We start from the raw sequence: 24,833 nt of genomic DNA on the forward strand, positions 1-24,833 counted from the left end.
TTATCTCTTATGCTGCAATTGTGTTATGATAGGGGGCATTCAGAAACTTTGATTTGGGATTGTCAGTGACCAGTTTCAAAGTTGATCTGAACCGCTTTCTGGAAGAGGCTTCTATCGCTGGGCTCTGATATGGTGTTCCTGCCTACCGTCATTGTACCTTGTCCCTGCTTACATCAATACTGAAATGCACAATTACAAAGACAGATAAACAAATGAATCATGGATGTTTTAACCAAATAATCTTAGTTAATCACTTTAGGTACTGAGATTTGTTTTGAATGTACTTTCTGAAGGGTTTCAGGCATTATGTAAATGGCAGAAAATACAAAACTAAGCCATCAGTGTTGCAGTACATGAAATAATCCATCTTCTGCTGAAACCTTGCTTCCTTCTCCTAAGAAGTCATTCAGTGGCCTCCCAATACCTGCATGTCAAGGTAATACCATTGGTGCCGATGCAGTTGTTCTTAGTTCATACTGTTGTGACAACTAGAGCTTTCCCTGCCCTTCTCACCAAGAAAAGCCTGAGATGAACATCCGGGAGTATCTTCCTCCCCATTTTTAGGTCAGTAAGTCCAGCTCCTTTCAGTCCAAGCCGGGAAGTCTGTCCACAATGGTAGGACTTTTAACGGAGTGAGCTGTAATGTCAGCTTTTCTTGAAACCCAAGAAACCGTTAGCTCAACCATCTCCCAAATGGCTACCCCAAAACTACAGAGCGGGGGTACTGCTGAAGTCCCAAGCTATCTATGGATTTAAAAATCAAAGCCTATTTGCTGAGTCAGATCCTCTGGCCCGTTGAGTCCGCTCTGCGATGCTCTGGGGACACAAGGCAGCTCTAAATCCAGCTTACGTGGCTGGCACAGAACCCCTGGGTGGTCACAAAACCAGCTACTGGAGACATATTGGAGGCAACAAACAAAAGGAACCAATCTCCAGTTACTGAAGCACAAGGAAAAGTCCAGTTACCCGCATTGTTATGGCGAGAGTTCATTTGGACTAAGAGGTAAATAGAAACAGTTGAGCCCACTCTCTAAAGCTAAGGCTAGACTGCAGGAAGCACAAGCTTTTTCAATTGCTTAGAAAAAAAGATTAGGTTAAGAAATCAGAGCAGTCCTGATCGGTTTTAATCAACTGAATGAGGAGGAAAGAGGGGAGGTGGAGGCTTGGGAAGAAAAATATGTAAAGCTTAAAAAGTTCCAGCTGCTGTTCTCTAATGGAGTCTTAGTTCCTCATGAACGGTGGAATAGTTAGGCCACCTGGTGGTAAACAGCAAACCAACAACCTTTGCAATTTCCAAGCCACAATAAATATCCTGAGGATCAGAGAGCTCTGGGAATTGTCATAGGCTGGGGAGCCTTTCATTCCCAGGTGGCTGGTGTGCAGCCACCGCTGGGAGACAGCAGCCAGCAATGGCGTCCATCAGCCGCTATTCAGGTGCAATGCAGAACAGACAGGTTGATCTGGTGTCTGGATGATTTCTGCCAGACAGCTGGCTCCACCACAAAATTTTCCACCACAACCACCCTCTCCTTTGCTTCAGGAGAGAGACAATGGAGAAAGCAGTCCAGGGACAGCTGATCTTGTGTATGCTTGTGAAGCAGGAGCTTGACATGATGTTTGTAAAGTGGCTGAATAAAGACCTCTGTCCCTAAAGGCAGTATCAGGCTTATGCAGGTAATTTAAGAGAAGCTCATGTGAACAGTCATGATTACATATTTGGGATTCATATTTCAATGACTATTCTACAATATAGTTTTCATTTCTGTGTCTGCAATTTGTTTCTTCCAGCAAATCTACTCACCAGAAGTATTGCAAAGTATCAAACCTAAATGGAGAGTGCATGGAAGATGCCAAACCTGTTGGTGAAGTCCCTCTTCAGAAGCACTTCTAAGTATTATTCTTTAAGAATTTAGCTGAGCTGGACAGTGGTATATTACCAGAGGGCATTCACAGATGGGTTCAGTACAGGAAAATTAATATAAATGGAAATTTGCTCGAAAACGTAATTCTTTTTAAATAAAGAAGTGTTGGTTGTTTAGCCCAATTCTGTCCACTGGAGCTTTAGTCTGATCCTACTGAAAACAAGTAACCATGACTAGCAGTTGCTGTTCTGCTGAGCATTGCTCCTAGCTGCCCTCTCTTTGCTGTTCTTGTCTGATTCCCTCACTGCATTCCCTAACACTTGAAAACTCACCAGACTTGTGACTCACATTTTAATCTTATCCAAGTCACAATGTTTATTTCACAGGATGCCCAATTAAACGGTAATTCAATCTGCTCTGGAGTTATTTCCTTCCCCTCTGGTGATTAGTATAACCTGAATAATGTAGGAAGCAAAGGAAAAAACGTCAGTAAACAACTTCAGTGACATCGGGAGACCAAGCTGCAACTTCTCCCACTGAAGAAGAGGGAAAAAGGACACGCACAAAAACTTTAACACAGGTCATAATTCCTAATGTTCTCTGATTCTGAAGAATGGAAGGGAAAACTATGCTACCTTAGTATGTTTTATGGACTCCCTTTAAACTTGGGGAAACATGAGTAGGTGTGGGGCTGTGCAAGTCACACAAAGTGAAAGAAAATCTCTGCCCCCATTTTCCCTGTCCTTTCAAGAGCTCGCTGCTGCTTTTCATTGAAGGTAGTGAAAGTACATCAGTTCCTTGCATGCCTCCAACGCAAGTGCTGGAGCTCTGCGCTCTCAAAGTGAAGAAGCAGACTCCTGCCTATCACGTGCTGTAGGCTAGTGTCCAGAAGCCCTAAAAACCTATCGTCTATCAGCTCATTGATTGACTGAAGGGGATTTTTATCATGGCAGAGACTTGCATTTCTCAGGGTTTTCTTTTCATCTTTACACAGGCATGTCAAGTGCCACATGATGCCCACAGATGTAACTCTACTTGTTATCTGCTCCACAAGTGCTCCAGAAGTAGCCTTCTGCAGCACCCCAGACTTACATTGGAGGTATGGAAATAGAGGTAGGGCTCTGCATACAAAGAAAGGGCCATTTTTCAAAATAAGAAAGAAAATTTAACTAGACTGTTAAATGTTACCTAGCCTTTAAAAAGCAAGGAAATGAAAGCCTCTTGGGAAATGCCAAATATGAGAAGCTGCGCAGGAACGCAGCTCAGAGCTACCTTCCTTCCCAACTCGTACATCTGCTAAGGCAAAGCCAGCTGGGAGATGAATACTGCCAGTTACTCAGGGGAAATACCCGGGGTTCAGAATGGCCCTTTGCTCACTGGAGCAAACGCAACATTTATGCAAGCATGGGCAACTCTTCCAAAGTCATCTCCTCTTTACACAAGTGCTTAAAACAAAACAGGCCACTGGTTCCTTACTTTACCAAAGCAGCACATCCTAGTTACTAAGCAGAGACCACATTGTGCCTCTGGGCTTTTCTGTGCACACACTGAGACAAACTGTGAGCAGGGGCTTGCTCACAGGGGGCAGCTGAGGGGTGCCAGGAGTCCTGCGCAGCCAAACAAAACTGTGGCAAGGACACAGAGTCCACGGGCACGTTGTAGGGCAGCTCTCTCAAAAAGCCAGGTGTTCTCTCCAGCTTGCAAAGGGAGCAATTTTGTGACTTAGGAAGAAATATTTCCATTTGAGCTCCTGCTGTGATGGTGCTCATTACTCTCGGCTGTGCCTAAGTGGCGTTACAAGGAGCTCCCCAAACGTGCCCTGTGCCTGGCTGCCCTCTTTTTTTTTTTTTTTTTTTTCCTCTGAGGGTGGAGAAGTTTGGCTCTTGACATTTTTGGTGATAACATTGTAAAATTCTTCCCAAAGAAATTTTCAATGTGCTTTGCTGAGACTTTCTAAAAAAATATAGATTAATTGTGATAATTAAATTTCCCTCTGAGTGATTTCTTTGATAAATGGGTCTAGTTAGGACTTTCAATTAAGCACCAGGCCCTGCTGTGAAGTCAGACTGAGCTTCGTGTTGCAGGCATTTATTGCCTCATTTACAAAGAAACAATCTGAATTATTTTACATTACACTGTTTTCTTTATCTGTCTTTTTTTGCACAGGTATTAGAATTCCTATTAACCCTTCTATCAGGAAGCCAATTAAAAAGGTATGGTCAAGCAATTTTTAATTATTTTGTTATGGTTTAAATAAGCCTCCTGGAAGCACCGTACATGAAATCTTTCTCTTGTCCGTACTGCAGTCCTTTTACCCCGTAAACTCAGTGTTTTGTTATGTGTGCAGATTCTCACAGACTCCAAGTTGGTGATAAAAGAATACGAAAATACTATAAAGTGGGGAAGAAAAGACATTGACCACAAAGACAACATTTTGATGAATGGTGGTAATATGCAACAATTCTGGGAGCAGCAGCTTTTCTGATTTTGCGTTGTCCAACACTGTGAGTAAATGGTCACTACTGCTTGGAGAATTTCAGTTATCAGGGGTGTGCTACACCTTTAAGGCTAGTATGTTTTAAAGTTATATCCATGTACTTGGGTATGGTTACATGGTCATTTTGAGTGTGGATTGAAGTATTTAAGATACACGATTTCTACCTTTTATTATGAAATTGGGACTATTTTCTTATTTTTCTAGTTACTGGTACTGATGGTTACAGAAAAATATCCATGTGACTGTCAACCACTGCTGTTAATCACGAAGAATGAAAGATCCACTAATTTAATAAAAAAAAGCAAAACTCATCCAAATGAAGGTCTTTTTTTAAACACAAAATCCACATCTGAACACCAGAATTCACTGTCATTGATAACAGAGAAGAAAAAGTCTACTAGAGTTAGAAAATGGTTTTAAATTTTCATGAGTTTTCTGTAAAGCCATCCACAGCTACGCTAGCTAAGATGAAATTGTAAGGTTTACCAACTGACGTGCTTTGAGATATAAATCAGAAACTAATTGTCTGACATTAGGGAAAACCGTGTTTTTCTCTCCTCCCACACTACCCGACAAAAAATATTTTTATTTCTTTTATACTATGTAGTATGTTTGAATCTATGTAATGAGAGTATATAAATTTCTGATTATACTTTTGAGCTTGATTTTGATGCAACCAATGAAATTGATATGCTTCCCAGATGAGAGTCAGAGGCATACTTTAATTCATATTAAGCTGGACCTTTTTCGGGAGGATTTCTAGGGAATCTCTACCATGTAAAGAAATCATTCTGTCTGTCTATATGAATCTAAGCACAGTCAGACCCCAGATTATCTGCATGGAGCAAGAGATACTAAATGAGTTGTGACTCCTCAGAGTTTAAATAATTGACGGAAATTTCAATGCAATTAATGTAAAGCAAAGGACATGAACGCGTTGCTGAGAAATTAGGGTTTGTGCATTATTGAGGTATGACAGTAAATTAAAATGTCAGCCCTGCCCCCCCCCCCCCCCCCCCCGTTTTTTTCTCCAACATAAAACACCAAACCCCATGCTTCTAATGCAGTTTTGTTACGCTCTGGCATATCTAATTTCTTAAACAGACAAAGACAAAGGTGACTGATACCAAATAATGTAAGTGTACATTTTAAAAATCCAAATGCTATTTTAAATGTAAGTTCAAATGAGAACACTGCGTGGTTAATATTTATCTAGCATCCTGTCTCTTTGAGGCGCATCTTGTCATATAGGACTATGTTGTTAAAGCCGTTCATGGGAATGATGTGCCTGACTCCTTCTTTTGCTAATGGGAGCTGGATGCATAGAACAATTTAGCTGTTAGTGCTCTGAGGAGAAGAGAACTTGAATAGGGGCTTGGAGAGCAAAATAAAGAGAAAGCTGTTAAGGGCATTTGAAAATACATTCGCTATTCTTTTACTTCCTGAGCATTGCTGCAGTAAACAACTGCTTCAAGATTCCTCTTTAAATAAGTGACATGAAAAGGAAAAGAGCATGACTTTGTATCAACAGCCATTCAAAACGTACCCAGGGTTCTAAACTAACCTCGGGGGTAGGAAAGGCTTGCAGCAGGGGGAGGGTGCTGCCGGGGTGGTTGTTCAGGTTGGTTTCTTTCTTTGCTAGCCAGTGGTTTGAAGAAATTATCCCTAGTGGGAGCATTCTGACCCAAATATCAGGGACACTGAGTTTCCTATGGGGAGTGTATTTAGGTCCGGATTTTAAAAATACAACTGCCTAAAATTAGACTCCCAAATCCATGTAAAGCACTAAAGAAATGGCCTGGTTTTCAAAGAATCAAATATCCACGGACTCTGGGTCAGGGTCCTGATCCAGCAGAGCAGATGAATATTCTCCCCAACCCCCACCCCGAGGCAACATGGTTGCTCATGCATTTAAGGCTAAAGTGCTTAAGTGCTCCCTTAGGTAGGGGTTAGAGAACTTAAACATGGGTGTAGAATTGACTGAGCACGAACCACTCTCTTAGATCTTGGCTGGAGGGAGGTTTTTTCATTTGATTGTTTTTTTATCACTTTGCTTGTATAGAATTTTTCAGTTGCAAACCTTGGTCCTGAACCCTGCCAGGACAATTTCCTTTTGGGGGGTGGGCTGCAAATATACAAATTGTTGTAGGGCTGTGTATAACTCCTAAGGTCAGGGCAAATGTATACCACACTGGAGAGCAGCTTCTTTTAAAGGCTAAGCTAATAGCAAACTCTTCCTGATGATTAGGCAGGACTAGAAGAACCTGGGATATTAAAAAAGGCCAAAGAGCATTAGGCATCACACAGCCCTTTCCTAAATGTTACAATGCATATCTGTTAATGGACAGAAAGATGGCTTAAGGTACTGGACCAGGACACAGAAACCCTGACTCCAAGCCTCACTTCCACCAAAAGACTTAGGTATGACCCTGGGCAAGTCACTGACTATTCTCTTCTAAATCTGTAAAAGGGCAATACACTTTTCTGCCTTTGGAGCAAAGGGAGACTAAAACCCATTAGTGATTATGAGGTGCTCAGATATTAAATTCTTAAGTGCTTAGATACATCAGTAGAGGAATTTTCCAAAGAGACATTATCGAACAGATCTGTGCATGCTTTTTGGTAATATTTGTCATAATGTGTTGTTGTATATCTATATTCCTGATGGTTTATTTATTACAAAGTATTAAAGGTTGGGTTTCCTTATGGAGGTGGGTTGACTTGGAGGAGTTCCACAGGGAAAGAAAATGTTTTCCGTGTTACAAGACTAATAATGTAACAGGGAAAAGAAAAAGCTTATGTTGCCATTTGATTGAGACAATAAATAAATGCCTTCACTTTGGCCCATAGTGTACCATCTAACTACTATGTTCTTATGCCTGTTCGGTCTCATTAACTGCCTTGCTTTTCACCTATTGTGTTTTCTTCTACTTCCAGAACAGATGTACTAAATGTTGCAGGAAAAAAGAAAAAAAAAGAAAAAAAAGAAAAAAAAAAAAAAAAAAAAGGGAAGCAAACAAACAAAAAAACCCCAAACAAACCCTCATTCAGACCATAACAAATATAATCCCCTATTTCCCAAATTGAATCTCACTGCGGGATGGTCCCCATGACATCAACAAAAATGCCACATTACTGTTTAATTGTCAAGTCCTGCCTATGTCTGCCCATTAGCGACAGTAACCAGGACAGAAAATGAGCCTGGTTACAGTTACCAGGGTCAGCTTAAAGCTGAGGAAAGATGGGCATATGACAGGGAAAAGAATTTAAAAGTGTAACAGGCAAAGCTGAATGTTTCTAATGCTTAAACCAAGGCTGTATCTTAACCTTATCTTTAAGTTCTCACAGACAGACTTTTGTCTGTATTTTCTGTTTTCTCATGCATTTGGGTTCTTTCAGGCATGTAACTTCTGGTCATATTTTGGCAATCAACATAAACCTGATGATCCACCTAAGCCTTAGTTCAGAGTAGTTGACAGCGGCTGCATTGCTTTAAGGTCTTTAGTAATTTGGGTTCTTTTTCTCAGGATGAAATCTCCCTTGGACTGCTGGCTCTGCAGGGGATCAGTACCAATGAGCAAAGCATTCTCACTGAGGATGAGCCTGACTTTACAATCCAGTATCTTGTGCTACAGCTGTCTGCTGCATCACTCTATCTGTCCCATTACTCATCCTGGCTTCTTTTATGCTCATTGACAGTTGTTTCCTGTGGTCTCCTTTTGGGGGTCTTTTATTCAGAATCCCTTTGGGAATCTAAATTCAACAAGTGATACTATATCTAGCTTTTACAGAGGTGACAATCATATATTTATATTTTAATAGTAGCAGTGACCGTGCTCTGTAACAAAATAGAACATCTTCATTTTCTTAATCATATCCTGAAAATGTTTTGGGAGATTTCAGATTAAAAGGCACTAAATAAAACTCAGGGCTCTACTATCACCCTAACCATGGCTCAGACTAAAACTTCAACTTTCTGCAGTTTTCATAGCTGCTTTATATCCCACTTGATACTTGTTCTATTTATCCAATACTTTGATACAGAATTTGAAACACTGAACTCCACTTTATTACTCCTAGTAATTCCTTTCTGTCTGCTCTTGGTTGGTACTGTAAACCACACAGGCTGAGGCTGCATGTTGTACTGGTATTGCTAAGGTACTTTAACTCACTTTTGAGTAATTTGCATTCTGATCTGATCCCAAAGATCATTTTATGAGTTATATCAGTCTAAAGAGAGCTCTCTATGGATAACTCTGCAATTCAGAGCCACTGAGAATCCTTTTGGAGGGTTTTGTGATACAGCTGTATCCCCTTCTCTCTCTAGCAAGCACCATGTATTTCTGGAGGTTGGTCAGAGCAGACAGTAGACTCAAATAAGCTTTAAACCCACTTTGCTAATAAAACTGAACTCAAGTTATCACAGAATAATAACAATATGACATAATCCTTGTCAGTCTTCAAATGACTTACAAAAAAAGGGTTACAGACCCTGTTTTAGGTTAAAGCAAGTGATGCTCAATTTACAGATTAGGAAACTAAGGCAAAGGCTCAGTTTACTACTGGCTATGAAAATACCTGAGGATTAGGCTTTTCAAGTAGTTTTCTACCAACTATAAAGGGCAAAAGGTGACGTCTAAGGGTCTTCAAATGTCTGGGTTTTTTCTTCCTCCTGCCGTTTATAGCCCTTCTGTTGTATTTTTCAGAAAGAAACAAAAGCCCATAAACTTTTGCCTTCTTTCCCCCCTGCCCTTTTCTAGAAGAAAATGACATGAAGCTGAAAGGTTGCCCCTGGATCTGCTCTACACTGCCTGACAAAAAAGAAAATAAGGGAAAAAAAAAAAAAAAAAAGCCGGGGGGGGGGGAGGAGGGGGGGCGGGGCGAAATTGATTAAAGGCATTTTGGCCAACACTTAGAACAGAACACACAGCACTGCTCTTCTCTTTCTGTCCTTTACTCAGTTACCCACAAGACCCAAGCCACATTCATGCAATTTGCTCAGCCCACAGCCTGAAATCAATGAGGTCTATGCAAGAAGAGAGCACCTGCCGCAGGCTGTTACTGTTTTATTTATTGTCTGTATTATTAGACCACGCAGGAACCCTAACAACAAATATTGTCTGAAGCACTGTGTAAACATCGAACAAAATGATGGCCCTGTCCCAAAGTGATTACAAACTAAACAGAGGACAAGAGACCACAGACGGATACAAACAGACAGAGGGAGAATAAAGGAAATGAGAATGCTCAGTGTGGCTGACAGCAGTATTACCTCACTAGCAGTCTAAGGGTTGTCAAAGCTTTTGTAGACGTCATGGCAAAGGAGATCTTTAAGGAGATTCTAGAGAGCTACCAACATAAATCTGTGGGTGTTTATGCAGTGAACCCTCCAAGTATGAGGAGAGACCACAGAGAAGAAAATGAGAAATGCTTACTTTGAGATGAACACAAGAGCACAGTAACTGTACAAAAGGAGATGGTCCATTTTAAGATTTTAACAGGATTTGAATGTTGCAGCTGCCTGCACTCCTGACTGCCTTTAATGGTGACCCCCTTTTTTTTTTTGCTCCTGACCAATCCTCTTTACCCACATCCTGCTCTAAAAAGGCATACAAGGACCAAGCAGGGCTGGAAGTCTCCTTAGGCAGGGCAGTTATTGGAGCTGCTCTGTTCCCTGTTCCTGCCTCCTGACAATGACAGATGATAGGTGGGGTCCCAGGGGGCCTTGAAAATGAAGATAGGCAGCTTATGTTGATGTGAGATAGGGGAGGGGGGAGGTAGCGCAGGGATGCCAAGAGAGGAGTGACATGTTCAAAGAGACAGGCTAGGAAAATGGTATTTGAAGGAAGAGCAGCCGCATGCAGTATGATTAGGGGAAAGGCAAGCCTGCATGTGTCAAAGCCAGAGAAAAGGGTGTTGCAGCAACTGAGCTGTTAAATAATGAGAACTTAGGCAAGAATTTTAGCTGCGTGGAAGAGTGGGAAAAGATGCATCTTAAAAAATGGAAGATTTAAGAATTGAAGGTGGGGCAGTATAAGCAGCTGAGAGATTGAGGCTTTACCTGCATGTGACAGAGCTCAGAGCTGATGCTCCAATACAGTTGTGAGTGACAGGTAGCACGGTATGTTGCCACAAGCAAAATGAGGTGGTAGTGGACTTGGGGGCACAGAGAATAGTAGCAAACAAGAAGTCAAGGCATTTTCTCCCTCTCATCTCTTCTTCTGCTCTGCCCTCTGCAGCTGTTAAATACAGGCAACTATAGAGTAGCTGCCTAGGATAAACCAACAATTCAGCAAAGAATTTAAGTACAGTCCCATTAATAATTCTTTTCTTATGTGGTCTAGATCCTGTTCAATATGTCCATGATGTTGTGTCTCTCATCTGACTTAGAAAATACGAATCCTTTGCTCCATGCTCAGTAATAAACTGCACAGACTTGGTGCAGTTTTCTGCTGTATTCCTGGAATAAGATTACCAGCAAGATTAAGGCCTCTGGTTGTGAGAAGGGAGATTTCACAGGATTAAATGTTATCCAGTCTACTTCTGAAACAGAGGATAAAATACAAGAAAGGACAATGAATTATATTACTGAAAATATCACAGACCATGGTGGTGGTAAAAGGGATAATGAAAGACGGAAAATTTAAGTTATGTACAGAAACAAAAATCAACAGGGAAACATACTGCAGGGCCTACAGTTATCATTTGTTGCCAGGAGAGGGCACTCGTGGCTTTTTTTATTACTTGAGAGATTTTTAAATCGAGATTTCCCTTGGTAGCATTTCCCAGGCATAAATCAAGCACAAATGAATAACCTTTGATTTATCACTCCTAATGGAGATGTACATCATATTGGCGTGTCATCACATTTCAACATTGGCCATTATGATGCCAATCATATAGTAATTTTCTTCTGTGTCATAATCAGCGATGAAGATGTACATTTCCATTCAGTACAATTAGATTTTCATGTTTCTTAATGGTAGCTGAGGGCATTAGGCAGAATACTTGCTTTTGCTGCCTCTAACTCTCTTGTGCTCATATTTTTCTGAAATTGTATCCAAACCGTTACCCAATCACCACTTTCCTGTAGTTAAACACCACCTCGGCTCGTATGGGAGAAGGTGAGAAAGATTTATACTATTATTCCAAGCTGCAGAGGAACAGGCATCAAAATCTTAGGCAAATACACGTGGCTGGAAAATACCTGACACTAACTATTTGAGAGCTTTTTGGTACACTTCATGAGATAAGTTTGGGCTTGTCACTAGTGACCTAACCCACAGCACAAACCACAATGAAGGAGTCCAGCTGGGCCTGACGTCCAACTGGTCAAGCTCAGCGGTACTGTCAGGCATAACCACCCAGAGAAAACCCAAGCTACTGCTGGTGGTAATGAAACTCTTCTGTGAGCAAAGGCCTTCTACTGGGTGGGTGGATGGATGAGATGTGTTACTGGCATCTAGAACAGCTCCTGGCTGTTCTACATAACTGCTGCTCAGGGCCAGCGTACCATGGGTTTGTACAAGCTAAACAAGTGAAACACAAGTAGCAGCGTTTTCAAAAGCACTTGAGCCTGTCTGAAAACTCCCGTGATGCATCTATAACGGATACTTTAGTGGTCAAACAAGTCCTTTCGTAAAAGGAAGCCTTAGTTTTTTGGCGCCTTAGTTCTTTGTCCGACTGGACTGGTGATGCTTGCGGGCGGGGATGCCAGCAAAGCAAACAGAGACAGGAGGACCGGAGCAGGGCACAGCAGGGCAACGTAACCGGAGCCTTGGCACTAAACCCCGAAACTCCCAAGCTTTCAAAGCGAGCAAGGAAAGCCCAACTCGACCCCTGGGAACGACTGCGTGCTTTCAGGGGCAAGCGATCCCCGGGACCACCGGCAGCAGCGCCATGGGGTGCTGCCGGGGCGCCGTGTACCCTCCACGGAGCCTCGGCGGGAGGGCGACACCGGGGCCAGCCACCGCGCTGTGCTGGGTTCGGCGGCATGCCCGGGTAAGCACACGGCACGCGGCTTAAATGTCACTTGCCGCCTCCTCCTCTTTCAGGCTGCAAGCCAAGGGGTCACCGGCCTCCAGGCAAACCCCATCGCCAGCCGCGGGGCTGCCGGGGAGCGCCGTGAGCTGCCGCACCTGGGCGGGCGGAGAAGATGGCTCCCGCGGGGGGCGCGGCGGGGGGGCGAGCCCGCCGGCTGCAGGGGCACTGCGGCAGGTGGGCGGGCGGCAGGGGGCGAGCGCTCCCCGTGGCGCAGCCGGCGGGGGCGGGGGTGAGGTGCCCCGGGAGACGCCCCCCGCCGCCCCCGCCTGCGGGATTTCCGTGCGAATGGGAGGAGGCGGGCCGCCCCCGCCGCCGGCTCTCACGCCGCCTTCCCCTCGCCATCAGAAGTGTCCCCGCCCCCTCCAGGGCCCTGCACAAGGGAAGTCGTTCCCGCGGTGGCCTTCGCCGCCGCCAGACCCGCCCGGGGCGGAGAGGCCAGCGCCGCGGCGGAGGGATGAGCCCCCGGCCCCCTCAGCGAGCCCGCAACGTCAACGCCGCCCGGGGGCGGGAGAGACCGCGGGGCCTGGCGGCGGCGCGCCCCCTAGCGGCCGTTTGTGCGCCGCGCCGGGTGAGCCCCGCCCCCGCCTCAGGCAGCGCCCGGGCCCCGCTCCTGGGTCAGGGCTTGGCGGCAGCGGGACCGCGCTCCGGCAGCGAACCGAGAAACCTTCAACGAGGAGGAGCCGAAAAGCGGGTCTGGGTCGGTGAAATAAAACACACCCGCAGCAGCGAATCGCGCTCTTTCTGTGCCGTTTCTCCTCGGAAGGAAAGCCGTACGGCAGGGCCCCTGGCGCTGAGGTCTAACCGTATTAACCGGCCTGCTCGAAGGAGGAACACCGCGGTGAACCCGACCGCCGTAGCCAGAACGGGTTAGCCAGAGAACTGCTTTCAGAACTAAGCTGTAAACTCGGGTTGAACCTAGAAGTTACTGGTTTGCACCCAGATCTAGATTACTGTTTTAACCATATCTGTCGATGTTGATAAGGCGAGTGGCTGGGCCTTTCCTGCCGCTCTGTCCACAAGCTGTGAAGGCTGGTCGTCAGCCCGCTCGCCGCGGGCAGACCAAGGCATCCTGGCTGTCAACCCACTGACCTGAGCCAGGTGACCTCCAGAACTGACGTGGCCCTTTCACCTGTCCCTGTGCCGCAGCTGGCCGCAGGCTCATGTTTGAGCTGTTTGCTGATGGAAGAATCAAGGCAATGTCTAAAAAATCTGATGGCAATCCCAATTCTTTTCTTGGTAAAACACGTTCCTCAAAACCAGGACGCCCCACGACAGTAAATATAAACCAGAAAATGTACTCAGCAACCAAACCCCCAGTCCTCACTGAGGAGGACTTAGGCAATTAATTACTTAAAGATAAAACTTGGGAAGAAATAAACCCCTCATTTTTGACAAAAATCAGAGAGCAAATGCAAATTAATGCTGCCTACATAAGGCCATGTCGGTTCCCGTTCTGAAGATGAAACCTAGGGCGAGTTAGGGATAACTCCACTGAAATTAGTAGTCACAACAGTGCAGAAGAAGACTGAGAGAAAAAGCAGGTTCCTTCAATGCCTATTTGATGTGAAATGTGTTACTAATCAATGGCAGTAGCTGCAAATGTCACTCCCAGCTTCTTATTTTCACTTTCAAATTTGTAGGCAGTGTCCTGATTAAAATTGTACAGTTCTGTAGCTGAGGCTTGGATTAAGTTAAAATTATTAGGATTAGAAATTGTGCAAAACCAGAACCTCAGATCTGATCCTCTTTGAATTTCTGTGGGAAGGAATTTGGATTCAAATCCCCAGATGTGAACCTGCTTGCACAGTTTAATTCTGGGTCAGTAGGAGCCTAAATGCTTGGTCTGGTGTTGTGTGGGTGTAATCCTGCAAGAGCATTTGATTGTGGGATTTTATGGGGTTTATGAATGATAGAAAGTGAGAGAAAGGAGGCATTTCGTGACTGCTGATGAGACTATTCATGGAGCATGAAGGAGCAAAAGGCAGTTATTACACTAGTTTTTATAAATCATTGGGAATAATAATCATGGGAGGAAAAGTGCCAAAGATCTTTCAGATGACTGGAGGTTCAGAACAAAGACCATTTCTGTACAGTGTCGGCACAATGGAACTTTGTTTTTGGCATGATTAATATTAAAAAAGGAAGTCACAGTTTTGCAGGTCGACTGCCTTGGCTATCACCGTTTGAATCTAAACAAAAATATCAACATAAATTTACACTCTGTCACTTTACCTAAGACCAGGATCCAGCCTACTACAGAAGCTGAATTTGGCTGGAGAAAATCAAGAGTGCAGAGACACAGCTGGTGTTTTGGGGAGTGAGAACAAGTAGAGAAACAAAAATGTGTTATCAGGCTAAAGATAAAAGCCACACCCGGTGGAAGAGTCTCAGACACAAAGGCAGAGGATGAAGAGAGAAGTCAGAGAGTTTAAGAGGAGTTCCTGAAGTGTAAATTTACTGGTGCTAATAGATCTGTAACTGAGAAGTATTACCTTGTGTAAGCTGCAGTTACCATGCTCAGCGTGTCAGCTGGTCCTAAATTACTAAACCCTTATTCAGCTTTGTCTTTGTGCGTGTAGAATTGCTTTTTCAAGAAATTAAGTCGGAGATTGCTTATTCGATACTGTAATTAATTCACATGACTCTGCAAGAACATCTCTGTTGTGTGGTTGGTAAAATTATTATGCATTCTCATTTTCTTTTTCACCATTTTAGAAAAGTGTGTTGTCTCCTTGTTGGGCTACATATATAAGCTTTCCCTTTCCCTCACTACATCTCCCATCATTGACTAAGGGCATCGTCATTATCCTGGAACAGGAGGAGTCTTGGATTGGATCAGCCGTTTCACTGCCTGTGTGTGTCTGTGAGATAAGGACGCGGTATTCAATCTCCGAAAAGATGTTTTTCTGAGTAGCTTCTCTATGTTTCTCTGTGCCTTTCATTTATTAACTTCTGCATGTGACACATATGTCTAAAAGCCAATATGCTGTATTAGGGCTCAATCCTACACTACTGACGTCAGTGAGAGTTTCATCAATTACTTTAATGAGCACAGGATTAGGCCTTTGTGATTACATGAAGAACCAATTACTGGATTTTTCTACAAACCTGCATTAAGACCTCCTTACAAATGTAACTTGCAGGGTGTGAATCAGAGAAAACATTGCTTTTCTGTTTCAGTTTAAATTTGACTTCAGTACTAAGCCTGTTACATTTAGGTTTTGAAATGCCGTGCATTGGCAGAAACAGACACATTTTGCCCTCTGCTCCAGCTCCCAGTAATAAGGCATTGCGTGGTTTAATCTCTTCTAGGCGTTTCTTTCTTAAGGACCTAGTACTTTCACAGCCTCTATATTAAAAAAAGACTTCTAGCATCTTGCAGGGTGAGACACACACCCACCCCCCACAATATATTCTCTTTGACAAATGGTCTTTACATAATTCCATTGTCAAACAAGCAAACAAATAAAATAATATTAAAAAAAAAAAAAAAAGGAGAAACAAACCTAAGCTAGAAAGAAGTCTGAGCCTGTGGTTTACTGTGATTTATTCTTCTTGTTTTTATTCACGGTCTTGCAAGTATGACAGCTGTGATGTAATGACCTGGCCTACATACCGCACAGCACAATGCTGCAGATCTTTTTATTTTCCTATTGTTCCTAATCAGTATTTATTATCTGAAGTGATTATCAATCATTTCTTGTACAACTCTGAAGAAAGCAAGCACATCCTCCAAGACACATGATTTATTTTTTTTTTATATTTGAAGCTCAGAGAGTGTCTGACTTCAGTTTAGCTTTCTGAAAGTCATTAGTCCACAGTGCAGGTGAGTGCAATTTCCATGTAAATATAGTTTCTGCATCAGTAATTTATGCTTAAAATCAGAAACACTAAAAGTGAACAGGTGCCTTTCAGGCACAACCCGTGATGGGATTGATGCAGAGCTAATGTTTTATCCTTTACTCCACTGCAAATTCACCCTGGTATTTCACTGTGTTCCTGCACATCCAAATAAAAAGATGGTTTTTAGAATCTTTACCTTTGTCTTGTCTTGGAAATATTCTGCAGAAGGTATATATAAGCTGCATCATACTTTGTCTTGGAATAAAAGTTTATAGTGTTATTACGGTGGGGTGATGGAGCTGAACCTTAACTGGGGCAGGTTATTTTTTGCTTATTGGCATGATAGGAAAATACAAGTTATAAGAATCACTAAAGGATACGGTAACAGATCCTTACTGTGTGACACAAACAAACTAGAAATCGTGTTGTGTTCACCCTGGCTGAAACACTGTTGCCTAGAGCAGGTATTTTGTGCTTGTGCAGGAATATATAAATCTTATTTAAAGCTGAGAAAGTATTAAATAAGAAGGGCTTTATATTTTGGGTCATTAGGATTCAGTATAAAGCTCCAAAGTAATCTCATGAAAGTAGTGGTGTGATCTAGGGGAGAGACACTGGCTTAGGAATCAGGGGGCTTGTGTTTCATTTCTAGCTATCTGTCTTGCTTGATAGTTCTGGCCTCTTCATCTCAGCTCTTAGTGTTGCCATTTTTCACTGGTTGTCTGTCTTCACTGTTTAAACTGTAAAATTGTTGTGACTAGCATTATTTGTCGGTATGCATTTTTACGGCGCTTACCACAGTGGAGCTCTGTGGACTAGGTCAGGCATTTTTTGATCTTTTCTAGCACGAAAATAAAAGAGTCTTCCCTTTAACTGGATAAAAGGAACAGCATGATGATGTCAGAAAAATAAAGGAAGGAAACCCATATCTGAATTTCTGATACAAATCTTAAATAAAGCAGTTTTCTTTATTATACTACATGGTTCAAGTGGAGGAATTAACCAGAAATTATTCATTAAGTGAGTGAAGCCAATTTATCAACGCTCAGACCATCTGTAAGTGTATTTGTGCTTTCCTCTAGCTGCTGAAATATGTTACTCAGATTTACAGCAGACATTCACCTAGGGGTTAGTGACAAATAAGCCCAAATTGACCAAGATGGTTTGGTTGCAAGAAGCCAGACAGGTTTCCTGATAGCACCTCAGTTCTTTTCTCCAGCAAGCACACCAACACCTCTGGTGTCAGTAGGTTGACCTTCACGTACAGAATCTGGTGCCCTGAAATACTTTGCAACTGAAGAATTGCTCTTCTATTTCTTTTCCAAAAGTAGTTTCATGAAACAAATAGTTTTAATAACATACATAAATGAGGCAGAAATGTAGCTGAAGGTGATTGAGACTGTAACTATTCAGATGAAAGCATTCTTCATATTTTGTTACCTATAGATTTAAGTTGGTGATTTCACAAAATGTCGGCTGAATAACTTGCACTATTGACAGACAGGTATAGTTATTGGGTACTACAGTGTACTAGCCTTCGTGAGTTCTTCTTGCTTCTCTTTACATTTCAGCTCTGTTTTGTTTTCTTTTCCCTCTTGATTATCTCAACTTATTTCTATGTTGGTCTTTTTACAATTTCCTTCACAACACCAATTTGTGCATTTATAAATTTTAATCTTAATCCCTGGTCTTAGGACATCATTCCTTTCTAGAAGGAGGGATAGATCTACCTGTGCTTTTAGCTACTTTGTGCTGTTCAGCTGATGCAAAGCATCTATAAAGCCATCTTAATCAGCTAAGCCTGATTTATGGCTGCTTTACTTTGCCAGAGCAATACTAAGAAACCAGAATGAGAACTTGCCCTCTATGCTTCGTTTCCCTTCTTTTTTAGTATTATTTTCTCTCTTTTTCTTGGGCACATTCCCTTATTCTTCTATGAAATATAGCCAAGTGATTAAAGAGTATTCAGGAGTTGGAAATAATTTCTACAGTTAATCAAGTAATTTATTCAATTAATAGTTCTCTTCATTAGTTAAACAGCCCATTTACTACTGTATACTCTTTTTTACAGTTCTCTTGTCCTAATTCACAGCTGATTTTCTTACTTTCTTTCACAACAGTTTTCTTACTCTATCTCTTTATAACCACTAACGTAGAAGTAAAAACTGTCACAATAATCATAATCAGAGTAAGGCAATATAAATACTCCATTTGCCAAATTAACAACTGATTTCTTACTCTTTGCAGTATAGAAATACTTATGCCAGAAATCTTTGCTTACTATTTAAAAGCCAGTGCTAGCTAAACCCAGATCTTTAGAGCCCCCAGAGCTCATGCATAATCTTGGAAGCACCTGAACTTGATCTCAGATTTTTGTCAGTAAGATCCTGCTGGGGTGAGTGTGTGTGTGCACATTTTGTGGGGATTTGGGCTAGCAGGCATTCTCAAAGACCCACCGGATGCCACACAGTGTATGTCTAGAGATGATGCTATTGCTGCCAGTTGATGACATCTCAGTGATGCCTTCATTACTGGTTTCCCAGCCCACAGACCATTTAACCAACATTTGGGAGACATGAATGCAGTGCTCTTGAAGGGATCTCAATCATCACAAGGAATATGCAACAACGCCAATGTGCAAAGCGTGTTGGGATGAAAAAAGATAAGGGCTGCTCTTCTTCAAAAGGCAGTCAGGCTTCAGAATAATTATATAGAGTCATTGATGCCAGTAAAAGCCTAATGGATTGGATACTTAACTGGGAGAATGTAACATGGGGTTTCACCTCTGCTCTGCTGAGTATTTTTGTATTAGATGTTCAGCAGTGCAAGGGCTAGAAACCAAGCCTTTCCTCTTCGGTCAAGCACTCCAACCTCTCACTGTAGCATCGCTCTTGCTCTGCATTTATACTCAGCCTGTGCGAGGTAGATTACCTTCAAAAGGAATGTTAGAAATGGTCCTTTTCTAATCCTGGAATAGTCTTATAGGAGGGATATTCCTGTGCAAGCTGTAGGACTCAGCACACATCTATTAAATCTGACATTAATACTCTCACCATTGATTTTAAGAGCCACTGAGTTTGAAGAAGGAAGGAACCTAGCTGTAGACTATCCTGTGGGTATAGGAACCTCAAGAAAGAATCATCTTGCTGCTCATTATGACTATGTCTCACCTTCTCAGATCGTGAATACTGTTGGTGTCTCTATCTTGGGACCAATACAATGAACGTTAGTGGTTCATGAATTACTACTTCCAAGAATGTTTTCCTTAGTGGGCAATGTTGGATTCAGAAAGAATTTACTTCTCAGTGATGTTTTGAAAATGGGAGTCTTTTCCATAGTGCATTGATAAACAATATTATTATTTGTATGTCAGTATAGTGACAATGACTCCATCATACTCATCTTTCTGCAACACCGTCAGCTCTGATACCTTTTTCAGACACAGTTTATCAGCCTCTTAATTCCAAGTCAGTGATCTATATCTGGAGCTACCTGGTGTGTTTCTTTTTATATTGTCTTTTTCTCATCTTGACTCATAAAAAATCACCATTACCACTTCTTTCATTATCCACCTGTGCTATGCAGCTTGCACACACGATTTTGATGTACAGAGTAACCTTTTCTCATTTTTCTCTTTGTCCCTTCTGCACAGATTGCATCCATCGATATTAACATTTCAGCTCTCTGATTTATCTCATTACATTTCTGTACTACCAGCCAAGTCATAATTTCCTTCCTGTAATGTCACTTTGAGCTCATTTCCCATACACTCTGCATGTGTATATAGACAATTACTGGGTTTATTGCTTGCTTCCTTCCTACTGGCCTTGGCTTTTCTCCTTTGTCTTTATCTTCCAGCATTCAGTATGAAAGAGCCCTGCACTGAATTGTAACATCCCAGTCTAGGTTCACAGCTGCCTGAAAAAGCATGACAGTACTAGCCTCCTGTATTTTCTTGTACTCAGGTGGCCAGTTCTTAAATATGAACTGCCCACCCTTTCCACAAAGAGCAGGATTCGGTCATGTTTCCAGTACCATCTGCTGTGCAGGGTCCTAACAGACCACTGGAGTCATACATGTATGTGAGACCATGCAGAGGGCAATGAAACCATCACCTACCAGTTAAGGGTTGAGCATTCTGCAAAACAAGAACAAGGGGGTTTGCACTGACTTGGCACTAACAGTTTGTGAGAAGACGCTCTTCATATACAGTGACTTCCTGATGGTTTGAAAAGAAATAGGTTGCAAGAAGGACTCCTTTTTCCAAGGTCAGCAAACCTTTCTCTCTCACAATGCCACACAGAGGCTTCCTGTTAGGAAACAGCCCTCTTCTGCACCTTGTGGCTAGAGGGGCAGATGTGGCTCATGAGAACAGCAGTGGGAAGCGATGCCTAAGGGGAGCACAACTCTCTCATGCCTGGAGGCCATTCCTGTGTGGACACACGCAGGGGAGACCGGGTTATGCTGGAGAACTCATACCATTTCTCTCCTACCTGGAGGCAATTCCAGCCATGCAGCTCGAGTAATGCCTACAGCACGTCCCTGCTGCCCTGACATGGACAGAGTTTTAAACCTTAGCTCTATACTTTGTCTCAGTGCTCATACAAAACTTTAAGCTCAGTACTTGGGCCTGCACATAGTCCCCTATACTCAGTTGAATTCCTCCCCAAAATTTCCATGCCATAGCTCCACTCAATGAATATAAAGGCTCAAAGCTCTCTTGCAGCCCATCTCTTTCCCAAAAAGTCGAGCTGCTTGTATGTATTTCATTTTTTCGCTAGAGGGCAATATTGGCTTACAAATCGGTTTCTTTGCCCTCGGTTACACAGAAAAGGTGCGTTAACATAAACACGGGCAGAGAGAAAATACACATGAAATACCCAATATGCTACTCCAAGGGCAGACAAAAGAGTCTATTTCAATGCTAAGGAAGTATCTCTGGCTGTAACAGAAATCTGACTACAGACTGGGGATGAAAGAAAAAAAGTTTGTAGAAAATAAGGTCCTCATTCAGTGAGGTATTTAAACATGCTTTATTAATCTGAAGCAGGGCTTTAGCTGTGTTCTCAATCAGATTAGACATTATTTAGACAGTATTTTAAATATATTATGTAAAAGCTTTGCTGAAGGCTGAGGACTCAGGAATGCTTCCCAACCTGGAAAAAGCTATTCAAATTAGGGGGAGACTGCAGATCTCCTTCTCCTATTCTTGGGAAGACCAAGATGGAAAGGAGGGACATGGGCTGGGCTCTGAAGTAGACTCTTGGGATAGGAAACTATTACGCAAAGAAATAACTCAGAAATGGAAAAGAGACACGCTAGCAAACCTGGTGGCAAGAAGAGATAAGCAAAATTTTATCGATAAGAAGAAAGCCGGCCCCGTGGTCATGAGTCCTCTTTGGGCAGGTACAACTACTACCACAGAAGGGAATTTCTTCTGCTCTTGTCTGACAGTTTTTACTTGTCTTTTATCCCTGCGGAGGGAGACAATTGCTCTTGTTTGTTACCTCTGCTGCCACAGTGGGATTGCTCTCCCTTCTCCCTCATAAGGCTGATATAATTATGTCCCCAGAGAGCCGTGCCTGGGGGTAGCAGTGTAAGCCTGCTGAGCCTCTCCTGGTCAGGCTGTGTGCTCCTGTGGCTGCAAACCATGCTGCTGCTCACCCATTACCTATTTTAGACACTCCTGCTGGGGCCCACAGGGGAAACAACAGGCTGTATACCCACTTAGCAGCTGCCTGCTGGTAAATGAATTGGTGTTAGAAGTAACTGAAGACCCTTTTGCTAACAATAGCATGGCTTGTTGGAGGATTATAATACAATTTTATAATTGGATTTGAAACAGGAGGCTAGATTCACACAGTCCTCTGTGGGGAGCATCCCTCCGTGAGAGTCTGGGTTGCTAAAGAGATGCAGGGGGAGTGGGATGTGTATGCAGCCCAGTTCAGGTGGCATTGGTCAGCTCTGGCTGGTCAGATAAGCAGCAGTTGTGCCTCGTCTGCAGTCTCATCGATCCTGATGCAGGGCTGTGGTGGCTGTGACAAGCACTGCTGAGGTGCCCGGAAACAAAGCGCGTCTGTCGTGTCTTGCATATCCCGTGTGAAAACCCGTACTTGTCCTCTGCCTCACTGCACTTCTCCATCTTGCACGGTTTCTCTCACCTGCTAAAAACTGCAGGGCAGGGTGCAACTGCTCAGAGCCTTCCCAGAGACAGTGCTGCTCTTGCTGTGTAAGCGCTGTACCCGCAGCAGCCTCGTGGTCCTCCCTGACTGCCACCTCCCTGCTACATGGCCCGACACCTGTGCCTGTCTGCCATGCTGCATCGCCAAATGCCTCAAACACCTCCTGTCCCCCTGCATGCCACCTAGCACACAGAAATGGAAATGTTTAACGTAGGATGAGAGTATAATAAATTATGAGCATGATACTGGCTTAGCTGCTACTGTAACATTCCCGTTCACTTTGACTAAAGAGCCCCTGATAACAGATCTGCCAGAAGCTTACAAATCTGGGAAAGCCACTCTCTGTCCTTAAAAATATCCAGCCATGTATCCTTCCTCAAACAGCTCAGAAATTTGGTGTTGGCAAGTGTTTTGCACAGCCAAAGCATGCCTAGTCCCATGTAGAAACCAGAAAAGCCCCAAAAAAATATGAATAGATTTATCAAAATCTGACTATACCCTGTATTGAGTCTTTACTCCATCCATTTTCTCTTGCATTTTTTATCATTCTTTTTGTGTACTGAAGAATGTAAAAATATGTGTCTTAAAGCCAAAAGGTCATGTTTTTCCCACTGATGAGAAAAGGTCAATCCATGAATCTAACAGCTGCCCTGCTGCGTTTGTTGTTCTGGAAGTGTAAAGTGAGCGTATCCGCTCCATTCTGCCAAGAGAGGTGCAACGGCTCAAGCCTATGGGAACTGTTACGTTCAGGAGTAGTAAATTTGATGGGAAAATGTAGCAAAGAAACAGTTCTTGGGACATACAGATTTGGCTTTCGGAAGGTCAAGTCCTCATTTTCTTGCCTGCTAGCAATTCACAACGTGTATAGGATTTTGAATACTAAGTACCTGCTTGTTGTCTCAGGGCTGCCGGCAAGATATCAGTCAATAAACACATCTGAATTCAAACTGTCGGGGCAGGTGCTTCCCTGGGTAGCAAGCTGGTGGGAAGCTGCTGCTCACTACAGGTGCCCACGGCCTTGTGCTCTGCAGAAACGTCGCATGAAGGGCAACCCTGAAAGGCAGGTTTGGCTTCTCACGCTGCCACTAGGGACTGAAGGTGCAAATGGTGCTGCCGCAGAAGAAATGTGACTGCTGTTGCACCTCATTAAAAGCACAGAGTTTGAGTCGCCAATAACACTGTTTCGAAAGGGACCCTGAGAAAAATAATGCTTGCTCTAAGGCTTTTAAAACAGGGTGCAATAGTGAAGCAACCCAAGAGGTTCCCCATATCCTACTTGTAAGCAGTGTGGGAATGGTTTAATGTAAGCAGCAGATTTATGCTATTTGCTGCTGAACTATTGTGGCTGATATTAAGTACTTCCAGAGTAGAATTTGCGGTCAGATAGCCTGTGTAATAGGCTATCCATAATGTTTGTTCGTGTCATCACTGCTTAGAGAGAGTAATGCATGGGGATTATGCTTCTGGAGCCAATATATTGGGCTCTTCAGATTTGCATGCATAATAATTCTCTGGACTAATAGCTGTCAACACACATTTATTCCAATAATACTGACTGCTTACTGTTTTGCAATTCCTTAGCAATACAAAGATCCATCAGTTCAGCTACTGTGGTGACTTCCTCAAAAAATCAGGAGTCTAAAACCATAAATATTCTCACAAACAGAGCCAAAATCTTTGGTTGATAGCAGGCTCTTGTGAAATTCTTAATTTATTACAGTTCCCCTCCATTTTTTGCTACGCATACACTTTTCCTTGTGGCTGAAGTAAAACCATATCATCAGGAGCCTGAAATCTGCTCTTCCACTTCCCTTGAAGGCCAGTGCGCATCAGCAGTGCAGGTGCATGTGAAGAGTTCCCAGGAGCTAACTGGAATGCACATTCAGCTGGTGAGATCAAGGGGCATCAGGGCCAGCAGTCTGGGGAGGAGGCAGCAGCTGGTGAGAAAGCTCCCCCTACCTCCCCCTTGCTCCCCATGTCTATCATCACCCTTCTCCCCTGCATAACCTTTTCATTTGCTGCCTCAGATGTGGCAAAGCTTTGTAGTGGCAGTTTCAGTCAACACTTTCAGGGGGACTGAAGTCAGTGAAGCCAGAAGAAATGTATAACCTGTGGCAACCAAAGCGACAGCTGCCGCAGCCTTTCATGTCATGGTTTCTCAGGCTCCAGAGGGGAAACATCTCCTAAAAGATAACCATCTATGTTATGTATATGTCCAGAAGGTTTGGGGGTGTTTGTGTTCCAGGCAAGATATTCTCAGCTTCTTTATTAACGGCTGAAAACAGGATGGATTCACAGAAGCCATAACAGCAAGTCGTCTCGTGCTTTGCTCTGGTGACAAAAAGCATGACAAGGCCAGTAAGGGACAGAGGCATGCACCCCTGTTACTAAAGAAAGTCCGCTTCA

This window comes from Leptosomus discolor, chromosome 4, assembly GCF_034619465.1.
Source record: "Leptosomus discolor isolate bLepDis1 chromosome 4, bLepDis1.hap2, whole genome shotgun sequence".
NCBI lineage: Eukaryota > Metazoa > Chordata > Aves > Leptosomiformes > Leptosomidae > Leptosomus > Leptosomus discolor.